At 43.0% G+C, this 17,344-nt stretch overlaps 1 protein-coding gene across 1 annotated transcript in view; it reads left to right on the forward strand.

The window, feature by feature from the left end:
* Positions 1-11,970: 11,970 nt before the first annotated feature.
* Positions 11,971-17,344, forward strand: part of LOC135510175 (uncharacterized) — a 51,891-nt gene continuing 46,517 nt past the window's right edge. The window contains exon 1 of the mRNA XM_064930965.1: positions 11,971-12,075. The gene's annotated coding sequence lies outside the window, so the exon portion shown is untranslated. The remainder of the gene's footprint in view (positions 12,076-17,344) is intronic.

The raw sequence follows: 17,344 nt of genomic DNA on the forward strand, positions 1-17,344 counted from the left end.
ATATTAGATTTGACAAGGATTTTTTTCTCGCTTGACACAGAAATCCGGTGAAGGTGGTTGAGCAACACTAGGATTTGACAGGAGATGGAAAGGTAGAGGGGTTAGGAGTTGAGGAGGGATAGAGTGTAGTGGTAGAAAAAGGTGCAGGTATAGTCAAGGTAATGGTTAAGGAGACTTTGCAGGTCTTGTCAGAGGAGAGTAGTGGAGATCAAGGTGTTGGTGGAATGTAAGGATCAAGGTGGAGTCCTGGCAGTGAGTCCGATCGCGTTGAACAGGAATTAGGACAGGTTGTGTCTGCTTGACCAGGGATTTGGAGAGTAAAGTAGGACAGGTTGTGTCTGCTATGCTCTTAATGATGTAAGTTTGGTGGTGGTGTGTTTCAATGCTTAAACTCAAGCCGGCATGGAAAAGTTAGGATTGAGTATATGAGTTACTATGTGCGAGCATCTATTCCAAAACCATTACATTGTTAAAACTGCCAAAGGGCATGTGGAGGCGGTGTGTAAAGGCAAAAGGAGATGTGTGAAGTGGAGACAGGGTCCAGGTAAAGAACTGTAACTATGGAGGAGAACATAGTGTGGGGTATGGGGGTTGTTCAGTGATGAGAAGACAGGTGGAAGTGCAGCAGGTGAAGAGTAACATCTCGTATGCAGAAGAAGTGACGGTAGTTCACACAGAAACAATCGGCACACATAGAAGCAATCGGTGCACTGAGAAGAGCAGGTATTCCAGAAATAGTCTGGTCACCTAGAAGAGCAGGTATTCCAGAAACAGTCTGGTCACATAGAAGAGCAGGTATTCCAGAAACAGTCTGGTCACCTAGAAGAGCAGGTATTCCAGAAACAACCTGGGTTTATAGAAGAGCAGGTATTCCAGAAACAGTCTGGTCACCTAGAAGAGCAGGTATTCCAGAAACAGTCTGGTCACCGAGAAGAGCAGGTATTCCAGAAACAGTCTGGTCACCTAGAAGAGCAGGTATTCCAGAAACAGTCTGGTCACCTAGAAGAGCAGGTATTCCAGAAACAGTCTGGTCACCTAGAAGAGCAGGTATTCCAGAAACAGTCTGGTCACATAGAAGAGCAGGTATTCCAGAAACAGTCTGGTCACCTAGAAGAGCAGGTATTCTAGAAACAGCCGGTGCACCTAGAAGAGCAGGTATTCCAGAAACAGCCAGGTCACCTAGAAGAGCAGGTATTCCAGAAACAGTCTGGTCACCTAGAAGAGCAGGTATTCCAGAAACAGTCTGGTCACATAGAAGAGCAGGTATTCCCGAAACAATCTGGTCACCTAGAAGAGCAGGTATTCTAGAAACAGCCGGTGCACCTAGAAGAGCAGGTATTCCAGAAACAGCCTGGTCACCTAGAAGAGCAGGTATTCCAGAAATAGTCTGGTCACCTAGAAGAGCAGGTATTCCAGAAACAGCCTGGTCACCTAGAAGAGCAGGTATTCCAGAAATAGTCTGGTCACCTAGAAGAGCAGGTATTCCAGAAACAGTCGGGGCACCTAGAAGAGCAGGTATTCCAGAAACAGTCGGGGCACCTAGAAGAACAGGTATTCCAGAAACAATCTGGTCACCTAGAAGAGCAGGTATTCCAGGGCAGATTGAAATGCAGGTTTGGCATGAGGGAGGGAGCAGAATGGGGAGAACTCCACACTAAAGGACACATGAGGAAGGTTGTTTCATTTGTGACAGCAGCAATCAACTGCACAGACAATCTAATACTAAGAAGATACAGATCATAGTGGAGCAGGAGGTGAGGTTCTTGGGATCACAGGACTGACATGGGAAAATGTACAGGATAATACAATGGGGAAGGAGGAGGGTGTGATACCTTTATAAAACAGGGGATCCGTCTGGCTGTGTGGAAGAGGGAGTTGAACAGGAGTATGTAGACTTAGAGGTGTAGTTAGGAGGGGGAATATGTTAATAGTGAACTTTTACAACCTGTATAAGAGACTGGAGTTGCTGGCCTTGGGAATGTAAAAAGTTAAGATAGGAGATGGGTCACGTGGTGTGTGGATTTTAATATTCATAGTATGCTCTGGTGTGGTGGGGGATTTTAATGTTATAGACTGATAGATGGGTAATGTGGTGGGTGGATTTGAATGGATACAGACTGATGGGAGATGGGTAATGTGGTGGGGGATTTTAATGGTTATAGACTAATAGGAGATGGGTAATGTGGTGGGTGGATTTGAATGGTTATTGTCATGACTTCCGCGAAGTTGGTCCCTCTCCTTGTTCGGCGGCATTCACTTTTCATTTTCCATTTGTTTTGTCTTTGTTTTACACACCTGGTTTCAATTCCCCCATTGCATGTTAATTATTTAACCCTCTGTTTTACCCATGTTTTTTGTGCGTGTTTGTTTATTGTATTTCGGTCCTTTTGTGTGGGCTTGGTATTTCTTCATGGAATTTATATTATTGAGTTACTTTTATTACTCATCTCTGCTGTCCTACACCTGACTCCTCTGCACCAGCTACACCCAGACTGTTACAGTTATAGACTGATAGGAGATGGATAATGTGGTGTGGGATTTTAATGGTTACAGACTGGCGTTACTCTGGACCCTGATCTCTCTTTGAAGAACATTTCAAGACCATTTCAAGGACAACTTTTTTCCATCTACGTAACATTGCAAAAATCAGAAACTTTCTGTCCAAAAATGATTCAGAAAAATTAATCCATGCTTTTGTCACTTCTAGGTTAGACGACTGCAATGCTCTACTTTCCGGCTACCCGGATAAAGCACTAAATAAACTTCAGTTAGTGCTAAATACGGCTGCTAGAATCCTGACTAGAACCAAAACAATTTATCATATTTCTCCAGTGCTAGCCTCCCTACACTGGCTTCCTGTCAAAGCAAGGGCTGATTTCAAGGTTACCATCATACCATCATCCTGTCTGGGTTGGCGCCCCCCCTTGGGTTGTGCCATGGCGGAGATCTTTGTGGGCTATACTCAGCCTTGTCTCAGGATGGTAAGTTGGTGGTTGAAGATATCCCTCTCGTGGTGTGGGGGCTGTGCTTTGGCAAAGTGGGTGGGGTTACATCCTTCCTGTTTGGCCCTGTCCGTTGGTGGCCTCGGATGGGGCCACAGTGTCTCCTGACCCCTCCTGTCTCAGCCTCCAGTATTTATGCTGCAGTAGTTTGTGTCGGGGGCTGGGGTCAGTTTGTTATATCTGGAGTACTTCTCCTGTCCAATTCGGTGTCCTGTGTGAATCTAAGTGTGCGTTCTCTAATTCTCTCCTTCTCTCTTTCTTTCTCTCTCTCGGAGGACCTGAGCCCTAGGACCATGCCCCAGGACTACCTGACATGATGACTCCTTGCTGTCCCCAGTCCCCCTGGCCGTGCTGCTGCTCCAGTTTCAACTGTTCTGCCTTATTATTATTCGACCATGCTGGTCATTTATGAACATTTGAACATCTTGGCCATGTTCTATTATAATCTCCACCCGGCACAGCCAGAAGAGGACTGGCCACCCCTCATAGCCTGGATCCTCTCTAGGTTTCTTCCTAGGTTTTGGCCTTTCTAGGGAGTTTTTCCTAGCCTCCGTGCTTCTACACCTGCATCATCGACTGACACTAATTAACCTTGTCACAAAAATCAGAAAATCAATCAAATGAATTGTTTACCTTTGATGAACTTCGGATGTTTTCACTCACGAGACTCCCAGGTAGATAGCCAAAGTTAATTGTTTCCCAAAAGATTATTTTTGTAGGTGAAATAGCTCCGTTTGTTCTTCATGTTTGACTGAGAAATCGACCGGAAATTGCAGTCACGACAATGCCCCAAAAAATATTCCAAATTAGCTCCATAATATCGACAGAAACATGGAAAAAGTTGTTTATAATCAATCCTCAAGTTGTTTTTCAAATATCTATTCGATAATATATCAACCGGGACAATTGGTTTCTCAGTAGGAGTGATTGGAATAATGGCTACCTCTGTATTTTACGCAAGAATTTCTCTGGGAGCATCATCATGTGACCACTTGCGCAATGTAGCCCCCTACGGGTATTCTTCAACATAAATGCATAAAACTATGTCACAATACTGTAGACACCTTGGGGAATACGTAGAAAGCGTAATCTAGTTGATAGCCCATTCACTGCTCAATGGGGACACATTGGAACGCAGCGCTTTCAAAAGATGAGTCACTTCCGGATAGGATTTTTCTCAGGCTTTTGCCTGCAATATCAGTTATGTTATACTCACAGACAATATTTTGACAGTTTTGGAAACTTTGGAGTGTTTTCTATCTTAATCTGTAAATTATATGTATATTCTACAATCTGGACCTGAGAAAAAGTCTGTTTACCTTGGGAACGCTATTTAAAAAATACAATTAAACAATCTGAAACAAGCAGGGAGCAGGTTTCGAACACTCAACCTTCTTGCCCGAAGTCCATCGACTGTGCAAAAAAAAAAAAAAAAACTCAAGCTGCAGAGTCCGTAGAGCGCAATGTATTTCCTACATTGTAGAATAATAGTGAACAACTATGAAATAACACATATGGAATCAGTTAAGAACACATTTTTATTTACTCCGGAATTGAACCCTGGTCTCCCACATGTCTGCATTCTGTAGTACAGACGTGGCCTGCTCTCCCTTATGTAGGGAAATAGGCCCTGAGGGTTTTTATTTTTCTCAGAATAGAAACACCATAATATTAATCAAATCAATTAAGCAACATTTCTTAAAATCAATCCCATATACTATGATATTACAAAAAAAAATTTTTAAATTATCTGGTAAAGTCAATATGGAAGACTATCAAATAATCTACTGCATCTCAAAGATGCCCTCTGGTGGTCAAACTAACATTAAATGAAAAAATGGCTGACAATTAGATAATGTGCCACAGAATGCAGCAGCAGCCCGCAAGGTGTGCTGCAGTATGACACAACTTTTAAAGAAGCAACCACTGTATACACACTATACACACACACACACACACACAACATACACACTATACACACTATAAACACATAAGATACACACTATACACACTATACACACTATACACACTATACACACTATATACACATAACATACACATTATACACACAACATACACACTATATACACTATACACACACACATAACATACACACTATACACACAACATACACACTATACACACTATACACACTATACACACACACATAACATACACACTATACACACAACATACACACTATACACACTATACACACACATAACATACGCACTATACACACTGTACACACATAACATACACACTATACACACTATACACACACACAAAACATACACACCATACAGGGGCGGCAGGGTAGCCTAGTGGTTAGAGCGTTAGACTAGTAACTGAAAGGTTGCAAGTTCTAATCCCTGAGCTGACAAGGTACAAATCTGTCATTCTGCCCCTGAACAGGCAGTTAACCCACTGTTCCCAGGCCGTCATTGAAAATAAGAATTTGTTCTTAACTGACTTGCCTGGTTAAATAAAGGTAAAAAACAAACAAACAAAAAAACACTCAACACACACATAAAACACACACACACACATATTCCTGGATTGTAGTAGCCTGAGGACACTTAAGAAGGCAATAACAAACGTTACGTAAAGGTTACGGGTTCAAATCTCGTCATGGACAACTTCAGCATTTCAGCTAATTAGCAACTTTTCAGCTACTTTGCATGTTAGAACATGGTTCAAAGTGTTGATAACTATCTCTGATTGAACCATGTTGATAACTGTAGCTCTGATTGAACCATGTTGTAAAGTGTTGATAACTGTAGCTCTGATTGAACCATGTTTAAAGTGTTGATAACTGTATCTCTGATTGAACCATGTTGTAAAGTGTTGATAACTGTAGCCCTGATTGAACCATGTTGTAAAGTGTTGATAACTGTATCTCAGATTGATAACAATAAATTATTTTCCTCAATCATGTAGCCTGCTTTTTAATCTGTTCTGAATGACATCACAACCACTTTATTTTTCATTTCATTCACTTTGTATTTCTAAATGCTCCATTCCAGGTTCCCCCTACAGCCCCCAGGGCCTTGAGTATCTTCTAAATGCTCCATTCCAGGTTTCCCCTACAGCCCCCAGGGCCTTGAGTATCTTCTAAATGCTCCATTCCAGGTTTCCCCTACAGCCCCCAGGGCCTTGAGTATAATATAATAATAAATAATATATCCCATTTAGCAGACGCTTTTGTCCAAAGCGACTTACAAGTCGGCTGGGGCCACTACTTTTGCATATGGGTGGCCCCAGCGGGGAATCGAACCCACGACGCATGGCATTGCAAGCGCCGTGCTCTACCGACTGAGCCACACAGGACATCTTCTATCTTCTAAATGCTCCATTCCAGGTTTTCCCTACAGCCCCCAGGGCCTTGAGTATCTTCTAAATACTTCATTCCAGGTTTCCCCTACAGCCCCCAGGGCCTTGAGTATCTTCTAAATGCTCCATTCCAGGTTTCCCCTACAGCCCCCAGGGCCTTGAGGGCCTTGAGTATCTTCTAAATGCTCCATTTAGCATCTGCTAAATGGGATATATTATTTATTATTATATTATACTCAAGGCCCTGGGGGCTGAGTATCTTCTAAATGCTCCATTCCAGGTTCCCCCTACAGCCCCCAGGGCCTTGAGTATCTTCTATATGCTCCATTCTTGAGTATATCTCTAATATTTAATTAATGTTAAAGTATCATGCAGCAACATGGTGATAACTCTACCTCCCTCTCTGATAAAATTAGTGCAATTTCTGCCATACTACTCACACCTGTCTAGCTAGTCAACAACTGACAGTGAAAGTCACATTCATTTTATATGATCAGTGTTCTTGGGTCATTTCAAATCGTAAGTTGTTTCTAGTTGAAATATTTACTACAGCCTAGTTGTTGTCACATTCATTTCACGATTCACATTTGTGCTCGTATGTGTTTGAGGAAATTTGACATGAAGTTAATTTCCATATCAGAACACTAGAGGGAGCTAGATATCGCGAGATGACATTAAGTTAATGTCCGTATCAGAACACTAGATGGAGCTAGATATCGCGAGATGATATTCAACTAGAAGTACTGTAAGTGAAAGTGAAAGTAAAGTGTGAAACTCCACCACCCTTTTCCCCCGTTATTTCTGGAACAGACGTCGTGTTACATTCTGTTCGTTGCCAAATTAGCCTTTCGACAGTTTTGGTTTATTTTTCTAAACTCCTAATAGTTTTATTCTCCAGTTACAAACAGCTTTACCTTGGAGTCAGACTTGTTTTGTTCGTGAAATGAAGACCTTTCCGACCTCGGCGGTCTGGTGTTTTGGGATTCTGTTCATCAGTGTTTCATTGATAACGACAGGTAGGACCCAACATTATTCCTTCATTATTTAGCCTGTAGGCTATTTTATTATCTGAACATAATATTAATAAGAAAGAAACGGGGAGAATTCAAGTGCAGGATCATAACCGAGTGCAGGAAATGTCGATGTCTTGTCGTCTGATCAGACGGGACAGTTTGGGTGTGGTGCTGTAGGGTGGTGCTGTCCGTGGCAGAGAAACACTGTTTTCACGCTACTTCGATACAACAGTGACTTTTTCGAAGCAGGTTAGGAGAATTAGTTAAGTTTAGGTAAAGTGTTAGCGAAAAACAGAGCCCCATCTGCCCTGAAGGTCGCACTGTTGTTGTCACATTTATTTCATGATTCACATGTTCTAGAACATTTGGCATGAAGTTCATGTCCATATCAGAACACTAGACCGAGCTAGATATCGCGAGATGAGATGAAGTTAATGTCCATATCAGAACACTAGACTGAGCTAGATATCGCGAGATGACATGAAGTTAATGTCCGTATCAGAACACTAGATGGAGCTAGATATCGCGAGATGATATTCAACTAGAAGTACTGTAAGTGAAAGTGAAAGTAAAGTGTGAAACTCCACCACCCTTTTCCTCCGTTATTTCTGGAACAGACGTCGTGTTACATTCTGTTCGTTGCCAAATTAGCCTTTCGACAGTTTTGGTTTATTTTTCTAAACTCCTAATAGTTTTATTCTCCAGTTACAAACAGCTTTACCTTGGAGTCAGACTTGTTTTGTTCGTGAAATGAAGACCTTTCCGACCTCGGCGGTCTGGTGTTTTGGGATTCTGTTCATCAGTGTTTCATTGATAACGACAGGTAGGACACAACATTATTCCTTCATTATTTAGCCTGTAGGCTATTTTATTATCTGAACATAATATTAATAAGAAAGAAACGGGGAGAATTCAAGTGCAGGATCATAACCGAGTGCAGGAAATGTCGATGTCTTGTCGTCTGATCAGACGGGACAGTTTGGGTGTGGTGCTGTAGGGTGGTGCTGTCCGTGGCAGAGAAACACTGTTTTCACGCTACTTCGATACAACAGTGACTTTTTCGCAGCAGGTTAGGAGATTTTCCCAAAGTAGGTTAGGATAATTCATTTAAGTTTAGGAATATGGTTAGGGTTAACGAAAATGCTTTCCTAACTTGTTACGAAAATCGTAGCTGTATCGAAGTGGCGCATAAAGTAGAGACTGGCGAACATTGTTAAGCTTAGTTTAGCTAAAGGAAGTGTCGCCATGGTTATGACGAGAAAGAAGAGACGTTTTACCATCTGAGTTGAACAGATCAGTGGCGACCCGTCATTCAGGGCAGGTGGGGCTCTAGCTAAAAATACATATATATTTGTAGTTGCCTTTTTGCATGTTATTTTGGCATTAATACGTCTCACATATCAGTTGCACACTGCCCTATTTATACACTGCTCAAAAAAATAAAGGGAACACTTAAACAACACAATGTAACTCCAAGTCAATCACACTTCTGTGGAATCAAACTGTCCACTTAGGAAGCAACACTGATTGACAATAAATGTCACATGCTGTTGTGCAAATGGAATAGACAACAGGTGGAAATTATAGACAATAAGCAAGACACCCCCAATAAAGGAGTGGTTCTGCAGGTGGGGACCACAGACCACTTCTCAGTTCCTATGCTTCCTGGCTGATGTTTTGGTCACTTTTGAATGCTGGCGGTGCTTTCACTCTCGTGGTAGCATGAGACGGAGTCTACAACCCACACAAGTGGCTCAGGTAGTGCAGCTCATCCAGGATGGAACATCAATGAGAGCTGTGGCAAGAAGGTTTGCTGTGTCTGTCAGCGTAGTGTCCAGAGCATGGAGGCGCTACCAGGAGACAGGCCAGTACATCAGGAGACGTGGAGGAGGCCGTAGGAGGGCAACAACCCAGTAGCAGGACCGCTACCTCCGCCTTTGTGCAAGGAGGAGCAGGAGGAGTTCCTAAAGTTAGCAGGCCGGCGCGTCTTTACCGACGTCTAACAAAGGCCGGTTGCTAGTAGCGACCACCTAACGGCTTCCCTGTTTCATCTAATGCTGGACCCTATGATCACTTGGCCACATAGCTAATGCCAGCTGGACTGGTCATTAATCATGGTACTCCATTTTGTTTATTTTGTTTATCTGTTGGCTCCAGCCTCGAACTCGGGCCCTGTGTGTAGTTAACCGACCCTCTCTGTCCATTCATCGCCATTTTACCTGTGTGTAGTTAACCGACCCTCTCTGCCCATTCATCACCATTTTACCTGTTGTTGTCTAAGCTCGCTCTCCCAATCAACACCTGTGATTGCTTTATTTCTCGCTTTATGTCTCTCTCTAATGTCAATATGCCTTGATAAGTATCTTAAACAACAGTATACAATGTTTTAGTTTACTGTGGTTTTAGTTTACTGGTTCCCCAGCAGCCCCAAACATCTAGTCTAGTGTCTGATTATGCTGCACATCATGGTTCCCCAGCAGCCCCAAACATCTAGTCTAGTGTCTGATTATGCTGCACATCATGGTTCCCCAGCAGCCCCAAACATCTCGTCTAGTGTCTGATTATGCTGCACATCATGGTTCCCCAGCAGCCCCAAACATCTAGTCTAGTTTCTGATTATCATCATGGTTCCCCAGCAGCCCCAAACATCTAGTCTAGTGTCTGATTATGCTGCACATCATGGTTCCCCAGCAGCCCCAAACATCTAGTCTAGTGTCTGATTATCATCATGGTTCCCCAGCAGCCCCAAACATCTAGTCTAGTGTCTGATTATCATCATGGTTCCCCAGCAGCCCCAAACATCTAGTCTAGTGTCTGATTATGCTGCACATCATGGTTCCCCAGCAGCCCCAAACATCTAGTCTAGTGTCTGATTATGCTGCACATCATGGTTCCCCAGCAGCCCCAAACATCTAGTCTAGTGTCTGATTATGCTGCACATCAGGGTTCACCAGCAGCCCCAAACATCTAGTCTAGTGTCTGATTATGCTGCACATCATGGTTCCCCAGCAGCCCCAAACATCTAGTCTAGTTTCTGATTATCATCATGGTCCCCAGCAGCCCCAAACACCTAGTCTAGTGTTACTATGATTATCTCATCAGGGTTCACCAGCAGCCCCAAACAGCTACAGAATAATATACAGACCAGCCAAAACAAGTCTGTAAGAATGGTACTGCCCCCTCATCTGGAGGTCCAGCATTTGAAGCTGATAGGCTGGCTATCTATGGAAAAATATAGTAGCATTAATTCATCTTGGTCTGATTCACAGAAATATCACTCAGCCTCCAGGTACCTAAAGTATTTTTCATTTGTTAGAGATGTCTACCAGCATAATACCAGAACCAGAGACCCTAATATTCACTGTTTTAAATATAATACTCTATCTGGTAAGAACCCATTGTATATACCAGTGCTGTTGACTGGAACAAACTACCACAGCAACTCAAAGCCAACCATGACCACTTTAGAAATGAATGTGTGAACAGTAGAACCTTTTAATGTGTCTGTAATGAGTCTGTATTTACACTAGGCCTATTGTCATTGTTTGTTTATTTATTTACCACAATGGAAATGAGCACCCGACTTTATTGTGTCAATTTTAAAATGTTAGTATTTTTTGTTTGTCTTTTTGTTTATGTTTTCTATCCAAACTGCCATTTGATGAACGGGAAGAGACATCTGTTAAAACATGTTCTGTTTGTCGAGAGAGTCGAGTTATCAAAATGTTTTATTACAGCAGCAGGGTGAAGTGACATATTTTCCCCCTAGTCTGCTTTGGGATTTAAAAAAAAATGTATTTCATTTTTTACTATTTTCTACATTGTAGAATAATAGTGAAGACATCAAAACCATGAAATAACACATATGGAATCATGTAGTAAACAAAAAAGTGTTAAACAAATGAAAATATATTTTATATTTGAGATTCTTCAAAGTAGCCACCCTTTGCCTTGATGACAGCTTAATGACAAAGAGAAAATAGGCTTAGAGAATGTAGCAAATCTCAAGATTTTTTCTTCCTGAAATGCCTTATTTAAAAGTAATTAGACCATTTGCTATTAGACTAAAAATTGATCTCAGGTGCATCCTGTTTCCATTGATCCTCCTTGAGATGTTTCTACAACTTGATTGGAGTCCACCTGTGGTAAATTCAATTAATTGGACATTATTTGGAAAGGTACACACCTGTGTATATAAGGTCCCACAGTTGACAGTGCATGTCAGAGCAGAAACCAAGACATGAGGTCGAAGGAATTGTCCGTAGAGCTCCGAGGCGGGATTGTGTCGACGCACAGATCTGGGGAAGGGTACCAAAACATGAACACCCCTCTGGAGGTGTGAGGGATCTTTAACTGTGTGTCATTTTGTTTTTCTCCAGGGCCGTCTGAGGTTCTGGTTGTTGGACCGGCTGTCCCAGTCGTTCCCTTAGCTGGTGATGACGTCATTCTGCCATGTTCCCTGAAACCCAATGTCAGTGCTGAGGACATGACAGTGGAGTGGACAGGATTGTACCTGAGAACAAGAAACGTCCATCTTTACCTTGACGGTCGAGACTCCAATGAGGATCAACATACATCCTACAGGGGAAGGACATCAATGTTTCAAGAAGAACTGAAGAACGGCAACGTCTCCTTAAAGCTGAACAGAGTGACTCTCTCTGATACTGGAAGCTACAAGTGCTTCATTCCAACACTGATGAAGGAAACCACCATTCAACTCTTTGTTGGTGAGTCATGAATACTGGAGATGTGATCAGAGGTTGTATTGGTAAATCTGGCTAAATGATTGGCTGCTGAAATATCAACATGTCTTCCTCCCTCATCATTCCTTCCTCTGTTATAGATCATGTATTCAGCTGGTCTTCCTCCTCATCATGTAATCAGCTGGTCTTCCTCCCTCATCATTCCTTCCTCTGTTATAGATCATGTATTCAGCTGGTTTTCCTCCCTCATCATGTATTCAGCTGGTTTTCCTCCCTCATCATGTATTCAGCTGGTCTTCCTCCCTCATCATGTATTCAGCTGGTCTTCCTCCCTTATCATGTATTCAGCTGGTCTTCCTCCCTCATCATTCCTTCCTCTGTTATAGATCATATATTCAGCTGGTCTTCCTCCCTCATCATGTATTGAGCTGGTCTTCCTCCCTCATCATTCCTTCCTCTGTTATAGATCATGTATTCAGCTGGTCTTCCTCCCTTATCATCTATTCAGCTGGTCTTCCTCCCTTATCATTCCTTCCTCTGTTATAGATCATGTATTCAGCTGGTCTTCCTCCCTTATCATCTATTCAGCTGGTCTTCCTCCCTCATCATTCCTTCCTCTGTTGTAGATCATGTATTCAGCTGGTCTTCCTCCCTCATCATTCCTTCCTCTGTAATAGATCATGTATTCAGCTGGTCTTCCTCCCTCATCATGTATTCAGCTGGTCTTCCTCCCTCATCATGTATTCAGCTGGTCTTCCTCCCTCATCATGTATTCAGCTGGTCTTCCTCCCTCATCATTCCTTCCTCTGTTATAGATCATGTATTCAGCTGGTCTTCCTCCCTCATGTATTCAGCTGGTCTTCCTCCCTCATCATTACTTCCTCTGTTATAGATTATGTATTCAGCTGGTCTTCCTCCCTTATCATGTATTCAGCTGGTCTTCCTCCCTCATCATTCCTTCCTCTGTTATAGATCATGTATTCAGCTGGTCTTCCTCCCTCATGTATTCAGCTGGTCTTCCTCCCTCATCATGTATTCAGCTGGTCTTCCTCCCTCATCATTCCTTCCTCTGTTATAGATCATGTATTCAGCTGGTCTTCCTCCCTCATCATTCCTTCCTCTGTTATAGATCATGTATTCAGCTGGTCTTCCTCCCTCATCATTCCTTCAACTGTTATAGATCATGTATTCAGCTGGTCTTCCTCCCTCATCATTCCTTCCTCTGTAATAGTTCATGTATTCAGCTGGTCTTCCTCCCTCATCATGTATTCAGCTGGTCTTCCTCCCTCATCATGTATTCAGCTGGTCTTCCTCCCTCATTATGTATTCAGCTGGTCTTCCTCCCTCATCATTCCTTCCTCTGTTATAGATCATGTATTCAGCTGGTCTTCCTCCCTCATGTATTCAGCTGGTCTTCCTCCCTCATCATTACTTCCTCTGTTATAGATTATGTATTCAGCTGGTCTTCCTCCCTTATCATGTATTCAGCTGGTCTTCCTCCCTCATGTATTCAGCTGGTCTTCCTCCCTCATCATTACTTCCTCTGTTATAGATTATGTATTCAGCTGGTCTTCCTCCCTTATCATGTATTCAGCTGGTCTTCCTCCCTCATCATGTATTCAGCTGGTCTTCCTCCCTCATCATTCATTCCTCTGTTATAGATCATGTATTCAGCTGGTCTTCCTCCCTCATCATTACTTCCTCTGTTATAGATTATGTATTCAGCTGGTCTTCCTCCCTTATCATGTATTCAGCTGGTCTTCCTCCCTCATCATGTATTCAGCTGGTCTTCCTCCCTCATCATTCATTCCTCTGTTATAGATCATGTATTCAGCTGGTCTTCCTCCCTCATGTATTCAGCTGGTCTTCCTCCCACATCATGTATTCAGCTGGTCTTCCTCCCTCATCATTCCTTCAACTGTTATAGATCATGTATTCAGCTGGTCTTCCTCCCTCATCATTCCTTCCTCTGTAATAGTTCATGTATTCAGCTGGTCTTCCTCCCTCATCATGTATTCAGCTGGTCTTCCTCCCTCATCATGTATTCAGCTGGTCTTCCTCCTCATCATGTATTTAGCTGGTCTTCCTCCCTCATCATTCCTTCCTCTGTTATAGATCATGTATTCAGCTGGTCTTCCTCCCTCATGTATTCAGCTGGTCTTCCTCCCTCATCATTACTTCCTCTGTTATAGATTATGTATTCAGCTGGTCTTCCTCCCTCATCATGTATTGAGCTGGTCTTCCTCCCTCATCATTCCTTCCTCTGTTATAGTTCATGTATTTAGCTGGTCTTCCTCCCTCATCATTCCTTCCTCTGTTATAGATCATGTATTCAGCTGGTCTTCCTCCCTCATCATTCCTTCAACTGTTATAGATCATGTATTCAGCTGGTCTTCCTCCCTCATCATTCCTTCCTCTGTAATAGTTCATGTATTCAGCTGGTCTTCCGCCCTGATCATTCCTTCCTCTGTTATAGATCATGTATTCAGCTGGTCTCCCTCCCTCATCATGTATTGAGCTGGTCTTCCTCCCTCATCATTCCTTCCTCTGTTATAGATCATGTATTCAGCTGGTCTTCTTCCCTCATCATTCCTTCCTCTGTAATAGTTCATGTATTCAGCTGGTCTTCCGCCCTGATCATTCCTTCCTCTGTTATAGATCATGTATTCAGCTGGTCTTCCTCCCTCATCATGTATTGAGTTGGTCTTCCTCCCTCATCATTCCTTCCTCTGTTATAGTTCATGTATTGTCTGCTAAATGACTTAAATGTAAATGTAAATGTATTCAGCTGGTCTTCCTCCCTCATCATGTATTCAGCTGGTCTTCCTGCCTCATCATTCCTTCCTCTGGAATAGATCATGTATTCAGCTGGTCTTCCTCCCTCATCATGTATTCAGCTGGTCTTCCTCCCTCATCATGTATTCAGCTGGTCTTCCTCCCTCATGTATTCAGCTGGTCTTCCTCCCTCATCATTACTTCCTCTGTTATAGATTATGTATTCAGCTGGTCTTCCTCCCTTATCATGTATTCAGCTGGTCTTCCTCCTCATCATGTATTCAGCTGGTCTTCCTCCCTCATCATTCCTTCCTCTGTTATAGATCATGTATTCAGCTGGTCTTCCTCCCTCATGTATTCAGCTGGTCTTCCTCCCTCATCATGTATTCAGCTGGTCTTCCTCCCTCATCATTTCTTCCTCTGTTATAGATCATGTATTCAGCTGGTCTTCCTCCCTCATCATTCCTTCCTCTGTTATAGATCATGTATTCAGCTGGTCTTCCTCCCTCATCATTCCTTCCTCTGTAATAGTTCATGTATTCAGCTGGTCTTCCTCCCTCATCATGTATTCAGCTGGTCTTCCTCCCTCATCATGTATTCAGCTGGTCTTCCTCCCTCATCATGTATTCAGCTGGTCTTCCTCACTCATCATTCCTTCCTCTGTTATAGATCATGTATTCAGCTGGTCTTCCTCCCTCATGTATTCAGCTGGTCTTCCTCCCCTCATCATTACTTCCTCTGTTATAGATTATGCATTCAGCTGGTCTTCCTCCCTTATCATGTATTCAGCTGGTCTTCCTCCCTCATGTATTCAGCTGGTCTTCCTCCTCATCATTACTTCCTCTGTTATAGATTATGTATTCAGCTGGTCTTCCTCCCTTATCATGTATTCAGCTGGTCTTCCTCCCTCATCATGTATTCAGCTGGTCTTCCTCCCTCATCATTCATTCCTCTGTTATAGATCATGTATTCAGCTGGTCTTCCTCCCTCATGTATTCAGCTGGTCTTCCTCCCTCATCTTGTATTCAGCTGGTCTTCCTCCCTCATCATTCCTTCCTCTGTTATAGATCATGTATTCAGCTGGTCTTCCTCCCTCATCATTCCTTCCTCTGTTATAGATCATGTATTCAGCTGGTCTTCCTCCCTCATCATTCCTTCAACTGTTATAGATCATGTATTCCGCTGGTCTTCCTCCTCATCATTCCTTCCTCTGTAATAGTTCATGTATTCAGCTGGTCTTCCTCCCTCATCATGTCTTCAGCTGGTCTTCCTCCCTCATCATGTATTCAGCTGGTCTTCCTCCCTCATCATATATTTAGCTGGTCTTCCTCCCTCATCATTCCTTCCTCTGTTATAGATCATGTATTCAGCTGGTCTTCCTCCCTCATGTATTCAGCTGGTCTTCCTCCCTCATCATTCCTTCCTCTGTAATAGTTCATGTATTCAGCTGGTCTTCCTCCCTCATCATGTATTCAGCTGGTCTTCCTCCCTCATCATGTATTCAGCTGGTCTTCCTCCCTCATCATGTATTCAGCTGGTCTTCCTCCCTCATCATTCCTTCCTCTGTTATAGATCATGTATTCAGCTGGTCTTCCTCCCTTATCATGTAATCAGCTGGTCTTCCTCCCTCATCATTCCTTCCTCTGTTATAGTTCATGTATTCAGCTGGTCTTCCTCCCTCATCATTCCTTCCTCTGTTATAGATCATGTATTCAGCTGGTCTTCCTCCCTCATCATTCCTTCAACTGTTATAGATCATGTATTCAGCTGGTCTTCCTCAATCATCATTCCTTCCTCTGTAATAGTTCATGTATTCAGCTGGTCTTCCGCCCTGATCATTCCTTCCTCTGTTATAGATCATGTATTCAGCTGGTCTTCCTCCCTCATCATGTATTGAGCTGGTCTTCCTCCCTCATCATTCCTTCCTCTGGAATAGATCATGTATTCAGCTGGTTTTCCTCTCTCATCATGTATTCAGCTGGTCTTCCTCCCTCATCATGTATTCAGCTGGTCTTCCTCCCTCATCATGTATTCAGCTGGTCTTCCTCCCTCATCATGTATTCAGCTGGTCTTCCTCCCTTATCATGTATTCAGCTGGTCTTCCTCCCTCATCATGTATTCAGCTGGTCTTCCTCCCTCATCATGTATTCAGCTGGTCCTGCTGTTGACTCACTGTCTGTGTCCCAATATTCCTGCTACTGTTGAGTCACTGTCTGTGTCCCAATATTTCCGGCCTACTGTTGACTCGCTGGCTGTGTCCCAATATTTCTACTGCCTACTGTTGAGTCACTGTCTGTGTCCCAATATTTCTACTCGGCCTACTGTTGATTCGCTGTCTGTGTCCCAATATTTCTACTGCCTACTGTTGACTCCTACTGACTCTGTGTCCCAATATTCCTGTTGAGCTGTCTGTGTCCCAATCACTGTTGACTGTCTGTCCCAATATCCCTACTGTTGACTCACTGTCTGTGTCCCAATATCCCTACTGTTGACTATCTGTGTCCCAATATTCCTACTG

This window comes from Oncorhynchus masou, chromosome 23 (genome assembly GCF_036934945.1).
Source record: "Oncorhynchus masou masou isolate Uvic2021 chromosome 23, UVic_Omas_1.1, whole genome shotgun sequence".
NCBI lineage: Eukaryota > Metazoa > Chordata > Actinopteri > Salmoniformes > Salmonidae > Oncorhynchus > Oncorhynchus masou.